The sequence below is a fragment of the Anomaloglossus baeobatrachus genome, chromosome 2, assembly GCF_048569485.1.
Source record: "Anomaloglossus baeobatrachus isolate aAnoBae1 chromosome 2, aAnoBae1.hap1, whole genome shotgun sequence".
Lineage (NCBI taxonomy): Eukaryota > Metazoa > Chordata > Amphibia > Anura > Aromobatidae > Anomaloglossus > Anomaloglossus baeobatrachus.
The window spans coordinates 769,114,883-769,131,473 of record NC_134354.1 but is presented as its reverse complement, the minus strand read 5'-3'; the positions used below and the strand labels follow the sequence as shown (position 1 = coordinate 769,131,473).

At 42.1% G+C, this 16,591-nt stretch overlaps 1 protein-coding gene across 2 annotated transcripts in view; it reads left to right on the top strand.

Annotated features, from left to right (window-relative positions):
- The window catches only part of RAB30 (RAB30, member RAS oncogene family), a 117,885-nt gene that overhangs the window by 27,547 nt on the left and 73,747 nt on the right, over positions 1–16,591 (top strand). Inside the window, exon 1 of one of the 2 annotated variants that reach the window (XM_075337517.1) lies at positions 16,136–16,157. The exons of the other annotated variant lie outside the window; for it this stretch is intronic. The gene's annotated coding sequence lies outside the window, so the exon portion shown is untranslated. Of the gene's footprint in view, positions 1–16,135; positions 16,158–16,591 lie in introns of those variants that run through there. 2 annotated transcript variants of the gene reach the window in all.

Below are 16,591 nucleotides of genomic sequence, written 5' to 3'. Positions count from 1 at the left end.
CATCCAACCTTAACATAGGCCATTAGGACCAGCAGTCTGGAATGGCCCACCAAAAGATATATCGAGTCTTCCAGAAGCTCAGGTATTGAGTTCATAATGGTCCTTTTTCACCAAATGTCATGGTTTGAGGATGTGGTCAACCCAAATTATGGGATTATGGGCTCAGGTTCTTGTTCAAAAACAAAAAGGTTCTTGAGGTCCAGCAAAGATCATAAGATACTGGATTGACCCACTAGAGGTCCCACGAAGTCTCCCATAAGTTCTGGTTTTAATAGTAGAGCTCATTAAACCAGACTATAGTTCATGAAGACCTGCTGTAGTCTTCCAAGGTTATTCTAGACCTTCAATGTTCTCAAGGATTCTCCTATAATCTAAGCTTCAGCTATGACAGTACCCATTAGGTCCAGGGATAGTGAGAGTCAATAAAGAATAAATGTGCTCCGTACCTCTTCACTTTCCATAGGCTTCATTGATTTTTTTGGGGGTGAGTCCCACTTCTAGAACTGGCATGTATCCTCAGAGCTTAAGGTTATTGGGAATCACCATGAATGGAGAGGTGGCCACACACAATCTGCTCTTTATTAAGGTCTATGTGACTTCCGAAAATGACGAGCACACTTGCTTAACAATTGTTGGAACTACTGCCCAAGCGAATGGGGAAAAGCCGTACAAGCACAGTCACTCCTCCATTCCTGACATTGTGCGATGGTGGCCTTAGTTCTTGAGATAGATGGAGGTCCAGATGGTGGAAACCGCATCTATCAGACATTCATGGCACATACTATGGATGTGCCATTACTAATTGCAACTTTTTGAAATTAATTGAATGGAACTAAATGTGATTAAGGAAGAGAGTAGAATAGAAATGTTACCAACCATGGAATAAGGCTATTCATGGACTGATGCGACGGAGGATCGGTAATGTTTACCCAGGAAATTACCCATGAAGTGTTTTGTTTGAAGTCTCCTCTTACATCACTTTAGTGAATCTTTGTGTCATCATCATCTGCACTTTGCAGGATTTATATCAATTATCCCATGTCATCAAAGAAGATGCTTTCTATTGAGGTTGAAGGTGAATACACAGATATCCTGCGTATTGTGCTCCTGACAAAGCTGTGGGGGAAACGTGGGTTGGAAAAAAGCACACTTACACATTGCACTGTTTTGGTAAGGTGTTAAGGGCACTTTACACACAGCGATATCGATAGCGATATCGCTGGTGAAAGCACCCGCCCCCGTCGGTTGTGTGGCACGGAAAAATCGCTGCCCGTGGCGCACAATATCGCTAACACCCGTCACACGTACTTACCTGCCTAGCGACGACGCTGTGGCCGGCGAACCGAATCTTTTCTAAGGGGGCGGTTCGTGCGGCGTCACTGCGGCGTCACTAAGCGGCCGCCCAATAGAAGCGGAGGGGCAGAGATGAGCGGGACGAACATCCCGCCCACCTCCTTCCTTCCTCATTGCGGGCGGCCTCAGGTAAGGAGAGGTTCCTCGTTCCAACATCGTACCTGCAGTAGCAACGATAATCAGGAAAGGAACGGAGTGTCAACGATCAACGATTAGGTAAGTAATTTTGATCGTTAACGGTTGTTCCTGCGTTTCACACGCAACGACGTCGCTAACGAGGCCCGATGTGCGTCACGAATTCCGTGACCCCAACGACGTCTCGTTAGCAATGTCGTTGTGTGTAAAGCGGCCTTTAGTCTCCTTGGGATGTGCTATTTATGCTATATATATTCTTGTACATATGGGGAAGTATTATAGCAGTGATATTCTTGCATGTAGTTGCAGTATTATAGTAGTTATATTCTTGTACATAGGGGCAGTATTATAGTAGTTATATGCTTGTACATAGGGGGCAGTATTATAGAAGTTATATTCTTGTACATAGGGGCAGTATTATAGTAGTTATATTCTTGTACATAGGGGGCAGTATTATAGAAGTTATATTCTTGTACATAGGGGCAGTATTATAGTAGTTATATGCTTGTACATAGGGGGCAGTATTATAGCAGTTATATTCTTGTACATAGGAGCAGTATTATAATAGTTATATTCTTGTACATAGGGGCAGTATTATAGTAGTTATATTCTTGTACATAGGGGCAGTATTATAGTAGTTATATTCTTGTACATAGGGGGCAGTATTATAGTAGTTATATTCTTGTACATGGGAGCAGTATTATAATAGTTATATTCTTGTACATAGGGGGCAGTATTATAGTAGTTATATTCTTGTACATAGGGGCAGTATTATAGTAGTTATATTCTTGTACATAGGGGGCAGTATTATAATAGTTATATTCTTGTACATAGGAGCAGTATTATAGTAGTTATATACCTGTATATAGGGGGCAGTATTATAGTAGCTTTATTCTTGTACATAGAGGGCAGTATTATAGTAGTTATATTCTTGTACATAGCGGCAGTATTATAGTAGTTATATTCCTGTACATAGGAGCAGTATTATAGTAGTTATATTCTTGTACATAGCGGCAGTATTATAGTAGTTGTATTCTTGTACACAGGGGCAGTATTATAGTAGTTATATTCTTGTACATAGGAGCAGTATTATAGTAGTTATATTCTTGTACATAGGGGGCAGTATTATAGTAGTTATACTCTTGTACATAGGGGCAGTATTATAGTAGTTATATTCTTGTACATAGGAGCAGTATTATAGTAGTTATATTCTTGTACATAGGAACAGTATTATAGTAGTTATATTCTTGTACATAGGAGCAGTATTATAGTAGTTATATTCTTGTACATAGGGGCAGTATTATAGTAGTTATATTCTTGTACATAGGGGGCAGTATTATAGTAGTTGTATTCTTGTACATAGGGGCAGTATTATAGTAGTTGTATTCTTGTACATAGGGGCAGTATTATAGTAGTTATATTCTTGCACATAGGGGGCAGTATTATAGTAGTTATATTCTTGTACATAGGGGGCAGTATTATAGTAGTTATATTCTTGTACATAGGGGGCAGTATTATAGTAGTTATATACCTGTATATAGGAGCAGTATTATAGTAGCTTTATTCTTGTACATAGGGGGCAGTATTATAGTAGTTATATTCTCATACATAGGGAGCAGTATTATAGTAGTTATATTCTTATACATAGGAGCAGTATTATAGTAGTTATATTCTTATACATAGGAGCAGTATTATAGTAGTTATATTCTTATAGATAGGAGCAGTATTATAGTAGTTATATTCTTGTACATAGGAGCAGTATTATAGTAGTTATATTCTTGTACATAGGGGGCAGTATTATAGTAGTTATATTCTTGTACATAGGGGCAGTATTATAGTAGTTATATTCTTGTACATGGGGCAGTATTATAGTAGTTATATTCTTGCATGTAGTTGCAGTATTATAGTTCTTGGGTTTGTATTGCGGTACAATAGCACATATGTCTTGACTATGTAATGTAGGATGGATTACAGCTGCATTAATATTAGTAACCTGTGTCTGGAGCGAGGACCTCAGGTAATATTGAATGGAGTTATAAATGATAACCGTTTACCCGTCTTCCCCTGAGGTCCCTACAATACGGTAATAGTCTTATCAAAGCTTCTGGTGGTGTAGTTGGGAAGCTTTTGGCGGTGTAGTTGGGAACCTTCTGGCGGTGTAGTTGGGAAACTTCTGGCGGTGTAGTTGGGGAACCTTCTGGCAGTGTAGTTGGGAAGCTTCTGGCGGTGTAGTTGGGAAGCTTCTGGCGGTGTAGTTGGGAAGCTTCTGGCGGTGTAGTTGGGGAAGCTTCTGGTGGTGTAGTTGGGAAGCTTCTGGCGGTGTAGTTGGGGAAGCTTCTGGTGGTGTAGTTGGGGAAGCTTCTGGCGGTGTAGTTGGGAAGCTTCTGGCGGTGTAGTTGGGAAGCTTCTGGCGGTGTAGTTGGGGAAGCTTCTGGCGGTATAATTGGGAAGCTTCTGGTGGTGTAGTTGGGGAAGCTTCTGGCGGTGTAGTTAGGGAAGCTTCTGGCGGTGTAGTTGGGGAAGCTTCTGGCGGTGTAGTTGGGGAAGCTTCTGGCGGTGTAGTTGGGGAACCTTCTGGCGGTGTAGTTGGGAAGCTTCTGGCGGTATAGTTGGGAAGCTTCTGGCGATGTAGTTGGGAAGCTTCTGGCAGTGTAGTTGGGAAGCTTCTGGCGGTGTAGTTGGGGAAGCTTCTGGCGGTGTAGTTGGGGAAGCTTCTGGCGGTGTAGTTGGGGAAGCTTCTGGCGGTGTAGTTGGGGAAGCTTCTGGCGGTGTAGTTGGGGAAGCTTCTGGCGGTGTAGTTGGGGAAGCTTCTGGCGGTGTAGTTGGGGAAGCTTCTGGCGGTGTAGTTGGGAAGCTTCTGGTGGTGGAGGCGGCAGATTGTGGCTCTTCATGGGTCAGTGTTGGGGGTTGGGTTGGAGGGAAATGTTCCAGCGCTGGTAATACACAGATCGGATAAACAGCGGCTTCAGGCCACGTTCCCTCGTACAAAGACATCCCCAGTTCCTTCCCTTCCTGCTACATTAACTCTGTGCTTTCACCTCCTGCTCTCATTTCATTTCTCTTCGCTGTTTTCTTTAACATTTTAGTTGTAAATAAGACATCTTTTTGGATTCTGACATTTAAAGACGCGATAACCCTAAAGATGGCTGCTTAGAAAAGAGCTTGTAATGGCTGATTACAGGGAGCAATAGAATTAAAGATGAGCTTCTATCATCCCTGATATGCCTCCATTATGTTGTGCCTGCTGTTTGATACATTTCCACGAGTAGTAACAGAGCCTAGCAGAATTATAAGAAAAGGGATTCATCTTTTTATTCTTTGGAAGATAAGTAACTGCAAGAGGAGTCTGAAGGACAACATAGGAGTCCAGAGGACAGAGGAGACTGAACGACAACATAGGAGTCCAGAGGACAGAGGAGTCTGGAGCAAAACATAGGAGTCTAGAGGACAGAGGAGTATGAAGGAGAATATAGGAGTCTGGAGGACAGAGGAGTCTGGAGCAAAACATAGGAGTCTAGAGGACAGAGGAGTATGAAGGAGAATATAGGAGTCTGGAGGACAGAGGAAACTGGAGAAGATAGGAGTCTGGAGAAGAAGATAGGAGTCTGGAGAAGAAGATAGGAGTCTGGAGAAGAAGATAGGAGTCTGGAGAAGAAGATAGGAGTCAGGAGTCTGAAAAAGAACATAGGAGTCTGGAAAAGAACATAGGAGTCTGGAAAAGAACATAGGAGTCTGGAGAAAAACATAGGAGTCTGGAGAAGAACATAGGAGTCTGCAGAAGAAGATAGGAGTCAGGAGTCTGGAGAAGAACATAGGAGTCAGGAGTCTGGAGAAGATAGGAGTCTGGAGAAGAAGATAGGAATCTGGAGAAGAAGATAGGAGTCTGGAGGAGAAGATAGGAGTCTGGAGGAGAAGATAGGAGTCTGGAGGAGAAGATAGGAGTCTGGAGGAGAAGATAGGAGTCTGGAGGAGAAGATAGGAGTCTGGAGGAGAAGATAGGAGTCTGGAGGAGAAGATAGGAGTCTGGAGGAGAAGATAGGAGTCTGGAGGAGAAGATAGGAGTCTGGAGGAGAACGTAGGTGTCCAAAGGACAGAGGAGTCTGAAGGAGACCGTAGCAGTCCAGAAGACAGAGGAGTTGAAGCAGAACATAGGAACCAGAGGACAGAGGAGTCTGAAAGAGAATATAGGAGTCCGTAGGATAGAGGAGTATGGAGGAGAACATAGGAGCCAGAGTACAGAAGAGTCTGGAGAAGAACATAGGAGCCCAAAGAACAGAGAAATCTGAAGGAGAACATAGGAGTCTGAAGGACAGAGGAGTCTTAAAGGGATCGTCCATGATTATTCAGCCATGGCTGCGTTCTTACTGTGAGCCGCTCCTGTGCAGTTATTTCGGGCTGCGTTGCAATATCACACACATCCTTTCGCTATAAGTGGCGGTACTGTTTTTTTTTTTTAATTTAAAATAGCTGTTTGTAACCCTGAACAGCCCCTTTAACTCTAGGCCATTATAAGCTTTTATAATTCCAGGTCAGCCATAATTCCAGCTATTTTTCTTTCCATGTGGCCACAAGTGCGTATCATCCGGTGCGAATACACTTTCTAGTTTTTATTTTATCAATTTAAAAAGTAGGAATGATAAAGGCAGAATGTGGGGATTCGCTTTCATGCGGCGATCGGTGGGGCTCGGTTTCTCGATCCCTTTGCTTTGGGCGCGATCGCCCCCTCTGCCGAGTGCTCGTACGTACGAGCCGTTTATTAAAGAACTGCAGACAAATTACCCCGGCTTCAAAAACTAATGAAGACCACCGGGAGCAACTCTTAGTGATTTTCCTTTAATTTGTTCTAGGGGGCTTTTTTGCTGAAACTGATTCAATTTAGCTGAAAATTGCCCGTACAAAAGCAAGCAAGACACTTACCTTGGTCTCTTAAAAGGGAAACGTAAACATTAACCGTTTGTGATCTGGATACATGATATATATTCGGTTACTCCATTTGCAGATCTATTTTACTGATACAGAGCTCCAAATCTCCAGCAGAGACATAGAGCGAAACAATGAGATTTTGCCTGCCTCTGGCCACCACTAGAGGGAGCTCACTGCATACTGTATCATCGTTAAGTCCTTCCCGACCAATGAAGTACTATTATGTCATGGTGCGGCTATATTGAGTGGGCTCAAGAGCAAGGTGACAAGGTAACAAGCTCTGATCGCTCCTGTTAACCCTTTAAGTGCCCCAGTTAATGATTGTCAGTGGCATTTAAACCGTACGATCCAGCCCGGGTTTCTGTACCGGATGCCTATCCTTTCTACCTGCAACACGATCGATGAGTGAAGATGGGTTGTCATGCTGAAGGCCCCTGTCCTGTGAAGCTAAGTCTGCAACTGTCATGATGTGACTGCAGGATAGTGAGGGGCATGGTGGTCCTATACTGTCCCTCATTAGAGTGGACCCGGGGCTATGCCCGACCTTAGGGTTAGGTCACAGGTGTGTCACAGATGACACAGTCCTGTGGTGTCCGGCTATAGAAGGTCACAACATTTGGCTGTGCAAACTGCTCCCTGACTTTCTATTATTCCTGTATTTGATATCCTATATATCTCCTCTGCTTGGTTTTCTTCCCTTTCCCTTTAGGACCCTGTTTTGTTCTTCACCCCTTCAAGTGTTTTTCATCAGCACTTCCCTTGGTGTCTTTAAATACCCTCATTTCCCCTTAGGTCTAATACCCTTAACAAGTCTTAAGTGCAAGCAGTCGGCTTGCATATGTGCCGCCTCGGTGACGACCGGGGTGCTCGGATCCGGGGTGGTTGTGGCTCGAGGGGTCTGGACCCGGGCTCGGCAAGCACTCAAAACTTGAGAAGGAGTTATTTACAGAAGAGAGGTTTGTGACGCCACCTGCGGGTTGCGGTAATGGGAGTACCGCCACTGCTGGAAGTAATACTGGGGCAGATGGTGTGGAGCAGCAAGGTGTCAGTCCCTCCGCAGGTAAGGAAGGCCCCGGACTCTGGGGTTTGGTAGATTTGGGAGGACAGGGTGCAGGGATCAGGGTACTCACTGCGGGTAGTCGTGGTGTTGGATGAGGTTTATAAAGGAGACACTCACACTGTAGGTAACCAAAGTCTCTGAGTGCCGCTGCCGCTGCGGGGAGCTCGTCCAAGTACCCGGTCCCACCGGTATCACTTAGTGATTCGGAGCCTGCCTCCGTGCACTGTTTGTGTCTGTGCGGTCCCTATAGCTTGAAGCTGTAAGGTCCAGTTCTTCAGTTTTAAGTGAAGTCTTGCTCCTAAGGGCTGGCACTTGGGACTTCAGTGGGTTGCTTTGTTTGGAAAACCCTGTCCCCCGCGTTGTGCTGATGCCCTCAGTCTCTGAGCTCTCTGGGAAGGTCCCTGAAGGCCCCCTTCCTCTGCAGGTTAATTGCCAGGACGTTGAATCGGCTCCTGATCTAGGGTCCTGTACCCCGTCGTGCTCGGTACCGGTCAGCTCTGTCGACCCCTCTTTGGTGCCTGCAGTCCCTCCAAGACCGCGTCTGTCGCACTCCAGACCGACATCCCTGCACCCGGTCACCGACTCTTCTGGTCCCGGACCACTGTCTGCAACCAAACCTCTGTCTAGCTCCCCGGGAGCTAACACTCCAGCTCCTCACACTATGAGGGCTCTCACTTCATTGAACTCGTCCCTCCCACCAGTCTGCCTGACCCCCTAGGTGGGTGGCCCGGTCCAGCTAGACCAACCCACTGGTGTGTCTGTACAGATCATGATGTGAGGTGTTGGTTGGGGTTTGTGGTGCTGATGGGGGTGACACTGGTTTCTTAAGTACCTGGAACCATGGGGGGTAGGTCCTGCACCCTGGAGAGAGGATGCAGTTCCCTGTAGCACCCTGATGTAGTCAGGGGCTCTACACATACATCTGGAGAAACCTTTTGCAGTTCCTCTGTCTTCTTTAGAGCTTAGTGGGTTGGATTAAGCTCTCATCCCATTTGCTTCCTACCTAGGACCTATTTCAAGGTCAGCCAGGGTCAGGTATCCGGCTCGGCGCTTTTTTGCGGAACCTATCTAGGATGGTGAGGGAAGCGAGGGCCCAGTGGTATGCTTGGTCAGGGGTTATCATCTCCCCCTTCCCTAGACACAGGGTTTCTCCTCCCTTTCTCCATTTCCTTCGTACTTCCCATATCTAGCGTGACAGGTTACCCCTAATGGTGGAGATGCAGGCATCCTGTGCCTAGCTATTCTCCTGACCAGATCTAATCTGTTCCCCCACAGGGAAGAAAGGGGCAGGAGTTTGATGGCAACACAGATGAAGACAGACAGGGGAAAACCAAAACTAAGACACACTGCAAACTCACCAACAGTAAGAAACTAAAGAGAAAAGCAAGTGAAGTAAGGCAGCAACAAAAAGGACAACAAGGGTTAACTCCACAACTGACACAGCAATAAATTACTACAACCACCAGTAAGTCTGGATCACACCACCCCTCCAGACCAGTATAGAGAAGCTATAGCTGGCATTAATTGAAGTGTCCAGCCAGCATATATAGGAGGGGACTGAATGTGACTGGTTCCCCCATAGCATGTGATCAAAGGAGACTAACAAGCAGCCCAGAAGAGTTACAGATTAGAGAGTAACGCTAATGACACCCTTGTGCAGCTCAGTCGACTAAAATAGCTAAAAGTCTCGGAAAATGGAGAATAATTTTTTTTTTACAGTGTTCAGAATTATTTTTAAGCCATTGAAATGGTAAAAGCTACTCATGTTTGAGATCATAGTAATCACTGTGACCTGGAAAATCGTGTTTCTTGTTGTTTTTTTTTTACTGTACAGTTGAAGAAGTTGGCCACTATGTCTTTTCATTGATAGGGGATTGATATGTAGCACCCGCCGCAGTCACTATAGCTGTGACGGAGCTGCTGCAGCACCCCAGCCAGTGAAAGCTGATGAGTGGGGGTGCCGGGTGTAGCACCCCCCGCCAATCAGATATTGGTAGCCTACCCTAAAGATGGGCCATCAACAGAAAAGTATCAGGATCAGTACAGGATCAGTAATGTAATGTATGTGCACAGTGACTGCACCAGCAGAATAGTGAGTGCAGGTCTGGGGTATAATACAGGATGTAACTCAGGATCAGTACAGGATCAGTAATGTATGTACACAGTGACTGCACCAGCAGAATAGTGAGTGCAGCTCTGGGGTATAATACAGGAGGTAACTCAGGATCAGTACAGGGTCAGTAAGGTAATGTATGTACACAGTGACTGCACCAGCAGAATAGTGAGTGCAGGTCTGGGGTATAATACAGGAGGTAACTCAGGATCAGTACAGGATCAGTAATGTAATGTATGTACACAGTGACTGCACCAGCAGAATAGTGAGTGCAGCTCTGGAGTATAATACAGGAGGTAACTCAGGATCAGTACAGGATAAGTAATGTAATGTATGTACACAGTGACTGCACCAGCAGAATAGTGAGTGCAGCTCTGGAGGATAATACAAGATGTAACTCAGGATCAGTACAGGGTCAGTAAGGTAATGTATGTACACAGTGACTGCACCAGCAGAATAGTGAGTGCAGCTCTGGAGTATAATACAGGAGGTAACTCAGGATCAGTACAGGGTCAGTAAGGTAATGTATGTACACAGTGACTGCACCAGCAGAATAGTGAGTGCAGCTCTGGAGTATAATACAGGAGGTAACTCAGGATCAGTACAGGGTCAGTAAGGTAATGTATGTACACAGTGACTGCACCAGCAGAATAGTGAGTGCAGCTCTGGAGTATAATACAGGAGGTAACTCAGGATCAGTACAGGATCAGTAATGTATGTACACAGTGACTGCACCAGCAGAATAGTGAGTGCAGCTCTGGAGTATAATACAGGATGTAACTCAGGATCAGTACAGGATAAGTAATGTAATGTATGTACACAGTGACTGCACCAGCAGAATAGTGAGTACAGCTCTGGAGTATAATACAGGAGGTAACTCAGGATCAGTACAGGTAAGTACTGTAATGTATGTACACAGTGACTGCACCAGCAGAATAGTGAGTGCAGCTCTGGAGTATAATACAGGAGGTAACTCAGGATCAGTACAGGTAAGTAATGTAATGTATGTACACAATGACTGCACCAGCAGAATAGTGAGTGCAGCTCTGGAGTATAATACAAGAGGTAATTCAGGATCAGTACAGGATCAGTAATGTAATGTATGTACACAGTGACTGCACCAGCAGAATAGTGAGTGCAGCTCTGGAGTATAATACAGGAGGTAACTCAGGATCAGTATAGGATCAGTAATGTAATGTATGTACACAGTGACTGCACCAGCAGAATAGTGAGTGCAGCTCTGGAGGATAATACAAGATGTAACTCAGGATCAGTATAGGATCAGTAATGTAATGTATGTACACAGTGACTGCACCAGCAGAATAGTGAGTGCAGCTCTGGAGGATAATACAAGATGTAACTCAGGATCAGTATAGGATCAGTAATGTAATGTATGTACACAGTGACTGCACCAGCAGAATAGTGAGTGCAGCTCTGGAGGATAATACAAGATGTAACTCAGGATCAGTACAGGATAAGTAATGTAATGTATGTACACAGTGACTTCACCAGCAGAATAGTGAGTGCAGCTCTGGAGGATAATACAAGATGTAACTCAGGATCAGTATAGGATCAGTAATGTAATATATGTACACAGTGACTGCACCAGCAGAATAGTGAGTGCAGCTCTGGAGGATAATACAAGATGTAACTCAGGATCAGTACAGGATCAGTAATGTAATGTATGTACACAGTGACTGCACCAGCAGAATAGTGAGTGCAGCTCTGGAGTATAATACAGGATGTAACTCAGGATCAGTACAGGATCAGTAATGTAATGTATGTACACAGTGACTCCACCAGCAGAATAGTGAGTGCAGATCTGGAGTATAATACAGAAGGTAACTCAGGATCAGTACAGGATCAGTAATGTAATGTATGTACACAGTGACTGCACCAGCAGAATAGTGAGTGCAGCTCTGGAGGATAATACAAGATGTAACTCAGGATCAGTACAGGATCAGTAATGTAATGTATGTACACAGTGACTGCACCAGCAGAATAGTGAGTGCAGCTCTGGAGGATAATACAAGATGTAACTCAGGATCAGTACAGGATAAGTAATGTAATGTATGTACACAGTGACTTCACCAGCAGAATAGTGAGTGCAGCTCTGGAGGATAATACAAGATGTAACTCAGGATCAGTACAGGATCAGTAATGTAATATATGTACACAGTGACTGCACCAGCAGAATAGTGAGTGCAGCTCTGGAGGATAATACAAGATGTAACTCAGGATCAGTATAGGATCAGTAATGTAATGTATGTACACAGTGACTGCACCAGCAGAATAGTGAGTGCAGCTCTGGAGGATAATACAAGATGTAACTCAGGATCAGTACAGGATCAGTAATGTAATGTATGTACACAGTGACTGCACCAGCAGAATAGTGAGTGCAGCTCTGGAGTATAATACAGGATGTAACTCAGGATCAGTACAGGATCAGTAATGTAATGTATGTACACAGTGACTCCACCAGCAGAATAGTGAGTGCAGATCTGGAGTATAATACAGAAGGTAACTCAGGATCAGTACAGGATCAGTAATGTAATGTATGTACACAGTGACTCCACCAGCAGAATAGTGAGTGCAGCTCTGGAGTATAATACAGAAGGTAACTCAGGATCAGTACAGGATCAGTAATGTAATGTATGCACACAGTGACTGCACCAGCAGAATAGTGAGTGCAGCTCTGGAGTATAATACAGGATGTAACTCAGGATCAGTACAGGATCAGTAATGTAATATATGTACACAGTGACTGCACCAGCAGAATAGTGAGTGCAGCTCTGGAGTATAATACAGGAGGTAACTCAGGATCAGTACAGGATCAGTAATGTAATATATGTACACAGTGACTGCACCAGCAGAATAGTGAGTGCAGCTCTGGAGTATAATACAGGATGTAACTCAGGATCAATACAGGATAAGTAATGTAATGTATGTACACAGTGACTGCACCAGCAGAATAGTGAGTGCAGCTCTGGAGTATAATACAGGAGGTAACTCAGGATCAGTACAGGATCAGTAATGTAATATATGTACACAGTGACTGCACCAGCAGAATAGTGAGTGCAGCTCTGGAATATAATATGGGATGTAGCTCAGGATCAGTAGATTGTGTTGCCAATGAATGGAGGGAAGCATCGTGGAAGCCTCTTGGTGCCATAATGCAGATCTCCAAGTCATGTACCCATATATAAACATTTCTATTCATCCTGTAATTCCTGCCATCAGGGCCGTACAATCCTCGCAGTGTCTGTCTCTGCCTTTCGGGTAATAGTCACCTTCACCTCATGAAGAATATTCCTGCTGTGTTCTCTCCGTGTTTCTCCTCCTCCATTTTGTAAACCGTTACTTCTCTAATTGCTTAATTAGATCTTCCTCAGAAGGTTGTGAATAATAAATCTAGAATCAAAATACAATTTTGGCAGCCGGAACGATCCTCGGTGCAGTTATTGGCAGGAAGGGCTCATTTTCCTTGATGGTGAAGCAGCAGGGTGAGGACAGACGGAAAATCCATCCTACAAACCGCACAACAATCTAAGCAACGAGAACGCTTCTACCGCAATCACCATCCTCCGGACACCGGGGGGTAGATATCCAAGATGGAAGATACAAATATGTCCAAGGAGGCTGGGATATGGCAGAATTTGGGGCATATACATTGGGACAGTATTATAGTAGTTATATTCTTGTACATAGGGGTAGTATTATAGTAGTTATATTCTTGTACATAGGGGCAGTATTATAGTAGTTATATTCTTGTACATAGGGGTAGTATTATAGTAGTTATATTCTTGTACATAGGGGGCAGTATTATAGTAGTTATATTCTTCTACATAGGGGCAGTATTATAGTAGTTATATTCTGTACATAGGAGCAGTATTATAGTAGTTATATTCCTGTACATAGGAGCAGTATTATATTAGTTATATTCTTCTACATAGGAGCAGTATTATAGTAGTTATATTCCTGTACATAGGAGCAGTATTATAGTAGTTATATTCTTGTACATAGGAGCAGTATTATAGTAGTTATATTCCTGTACATAGGAGCAGCATTATAGTAGTTATATTCTTCTACATAGGAGCAGTATTATAGTAGTTATATTCTTGTACATAGGGGGCAGTATTATAATAGTTATATTCTTGTACATAGGGGGCAGTATTATAGTAGTTATATTCTTCTACATAGGAGCAGTATTATAGTAGTTATATTCTGTACATAGGAGCAGTATTATAGTAGTTATATTCTTGTACATAGGAGCAGTATTATAGTAGTTATATTCTTGTACATAGGGGACAGTATTATAGTAGTTATATTCTTGTACATAGGGGGCAGTATTATAGTAGTTATATTCTTCTACATAGGAGCAGTATTATAGTAGTTATATTCTTGTACATAGGGGGCAGTATTATAGTAGTTATATTCTTGTACATAGGAGCAGTATTATAGTAGTTATATTCTTGTACATAGGGGACAGTATTATAGTAGTTATATTCTTGTACATAGGGGGCAGTATTATAGTAGTTATATTCTTCTACATAGGAGCAGTATTATAGTAGTTATATTCTTGTACATAGGGGGCAGTATTATAGTAATTATATTCTTGTACATAGGGGGCAGTATTATAATAGTTATATTCTTGTACATAGGGGGCAGTATTATAGTAGTTATATTCTTCTACATAGGAGCAGTATTATAGTAGTTATATTCTTGTACATAGGAGCAGTATTATAGTAGTTATATTCTTGTACATAGGGGGCAGTATTATAGTAGTTATATTCTTGTACATAGGGGCAGTATTATAGTAGTTATATTCTTGTACATAGGGGGCAGTATTATAGTAGTTATATTCTTGTACATAGGGGCAGTATTATAGTAGTTATATTCTTCTACATAGGAGCAGTATTATAGCAGTTATATTCTGTACATAGGAGCAGTATTATAGTAGTTATATTCTTGTACATAGGAGCAGTATTATAGTAGTTATATTCTTGTACATAGGAGGCAGTATTATAGCAGTTATATTCTGTACATAGGAGCAGTATTATAGTAGTTATATTCTGTACATAGGAGCAGTATTATAGTAGTTATATTCCTGTACATAGGAGCAGTATTATAGTAGTTATATTCTGTACATAGGAGCAGTATTATAGTAGTTATATTCCTGTACATAGGAGCAGTATTATAGTAGTTATATTCTTGTACATAGGAGCAGTATTATAGTAGTTATATTCTTGTACATAGGAGGCAGTATTATAGCAGTTATATTCTGTACATAGGAGCAGTATTATAGTAGTTATATTCTGTACATAGGGGCAGTATTATAGTAGTTATATTCCTGTACATAGGAGCAGTATTATAGTAGTTATATTCTGTACATAGGAGCAGTATTATAGTAGTTATATTCTTGTACATAGGAGCAGTATTATAGTAGTTATATTCCTGTACATAGGAGCAGTATTATAGTAGTTATATTCTTGTACATAGGGGGCAGTATTATAGTAGTTATATTCTTGTACATAGGAGGCAGTATTATAGCAGTTATATTCTGTACATAGGAGCAGTATTATAGTAGTTATATTCTGTACATAGGGGCAGTATTATAGTAGTTATATTCCTGTACATAGGAGCAGTATTATAGTAGTTATATTCCTGTACATAGGAGCAGTATTATAGTAGTTATATTCCTGTACATAGGAGCAGTATTATAGTAGTTATATTCCTGTACATAGGAGCAGTATTATAGTAGTTATATTCCTGTACATAGGAGCAGTATTATAGTAGTTATATTCTTCTACATAGGAGCAGTACATTACTAGAACCTGGTAAAAACCTATCACCCCCCCTGAGAATGTTCCCTTTGAAGCTGTGAGTGACACATTCGTCTGGGCTCACATATGTGGCCAAGATGTCCTCAGTGATTATTGTGAGAACCTGTCCTTCACGGAACAGCAGAAAAGAACCCAAATTTCCGCCATTCCGGAAGCTCTTCCTGGCGGACTGTCCACGTTCTCTCCAGTCTATATTTATTTTTTTTCTGGAAATTTTTTCTGATCATTAAAAATCAATCTGGAAGATTAAAGTTTTTAGATATCTTCGCCTAGAATTTTTTTTTTTTAACCCCTCAATGTCCAGTCGTAAGTTTTTTTTCATGATTATGTGCACATTCTGGGGCAACAGTCAAAATAATTTTAATGATTTTTTTTTCTAATAATTTTAGACCTCAATTCAACAAAAAAATACAGATTTTCCTCCTCTAGGATTCTACATATGTTATATTTTTTCACTTCTCTAGTTTACATAGCCAATAGTGATTGATGATATTTTTTTTAAAATGTTTGTATATTTTTGCTCTTAAAGCTTTTAGGGATTTTCAATTTTATTTAGCCATTTTAATTCTACTTAGTCAATCACTGAGCTTAGTTTTGATGCCTATAGGTATGTTACCAGCATATTCAGGGCAGTGATTGGCTGCTGCAGTCACATGGGTATAACTGACATCAAGAAAACAGAGACCGGTGTCTCGAAGTGTCAATTCTGCAGTGGTGCGTGATTTAACAGGTGAATACTGTTATTTATTAATTTTTGTTAAAATCATGGACAGCTCCTTTAATGTGACTGATCACATGATCAACGCCTGTATGTATAGATATATATATAGGTATATAAAAACAGAGACTGGTGGGAACCCCTAAAGTGTCCAGGCTGCTATGGTGGGCGGATTGAGCAGGTTTGAATCGTTATGTGCTACTCTTTGTTAAAATCATGGACAGCGCCTTCATTGTGACTGATCACATGATCGATGTCTGTATGTATCTATTTATCCATCTATTTATCTATCTATTTATCTATCTATCCCTCTATCCCTCTATCTATCTATCTATCTATCTATCTATCTATCTATCTATCCCTCTATCTATCTATCTATCTCTCTATCTATCTATCTATCTCTCTATCTATCCCTCTATCTATCTATCTATCTATCTATCTATCTA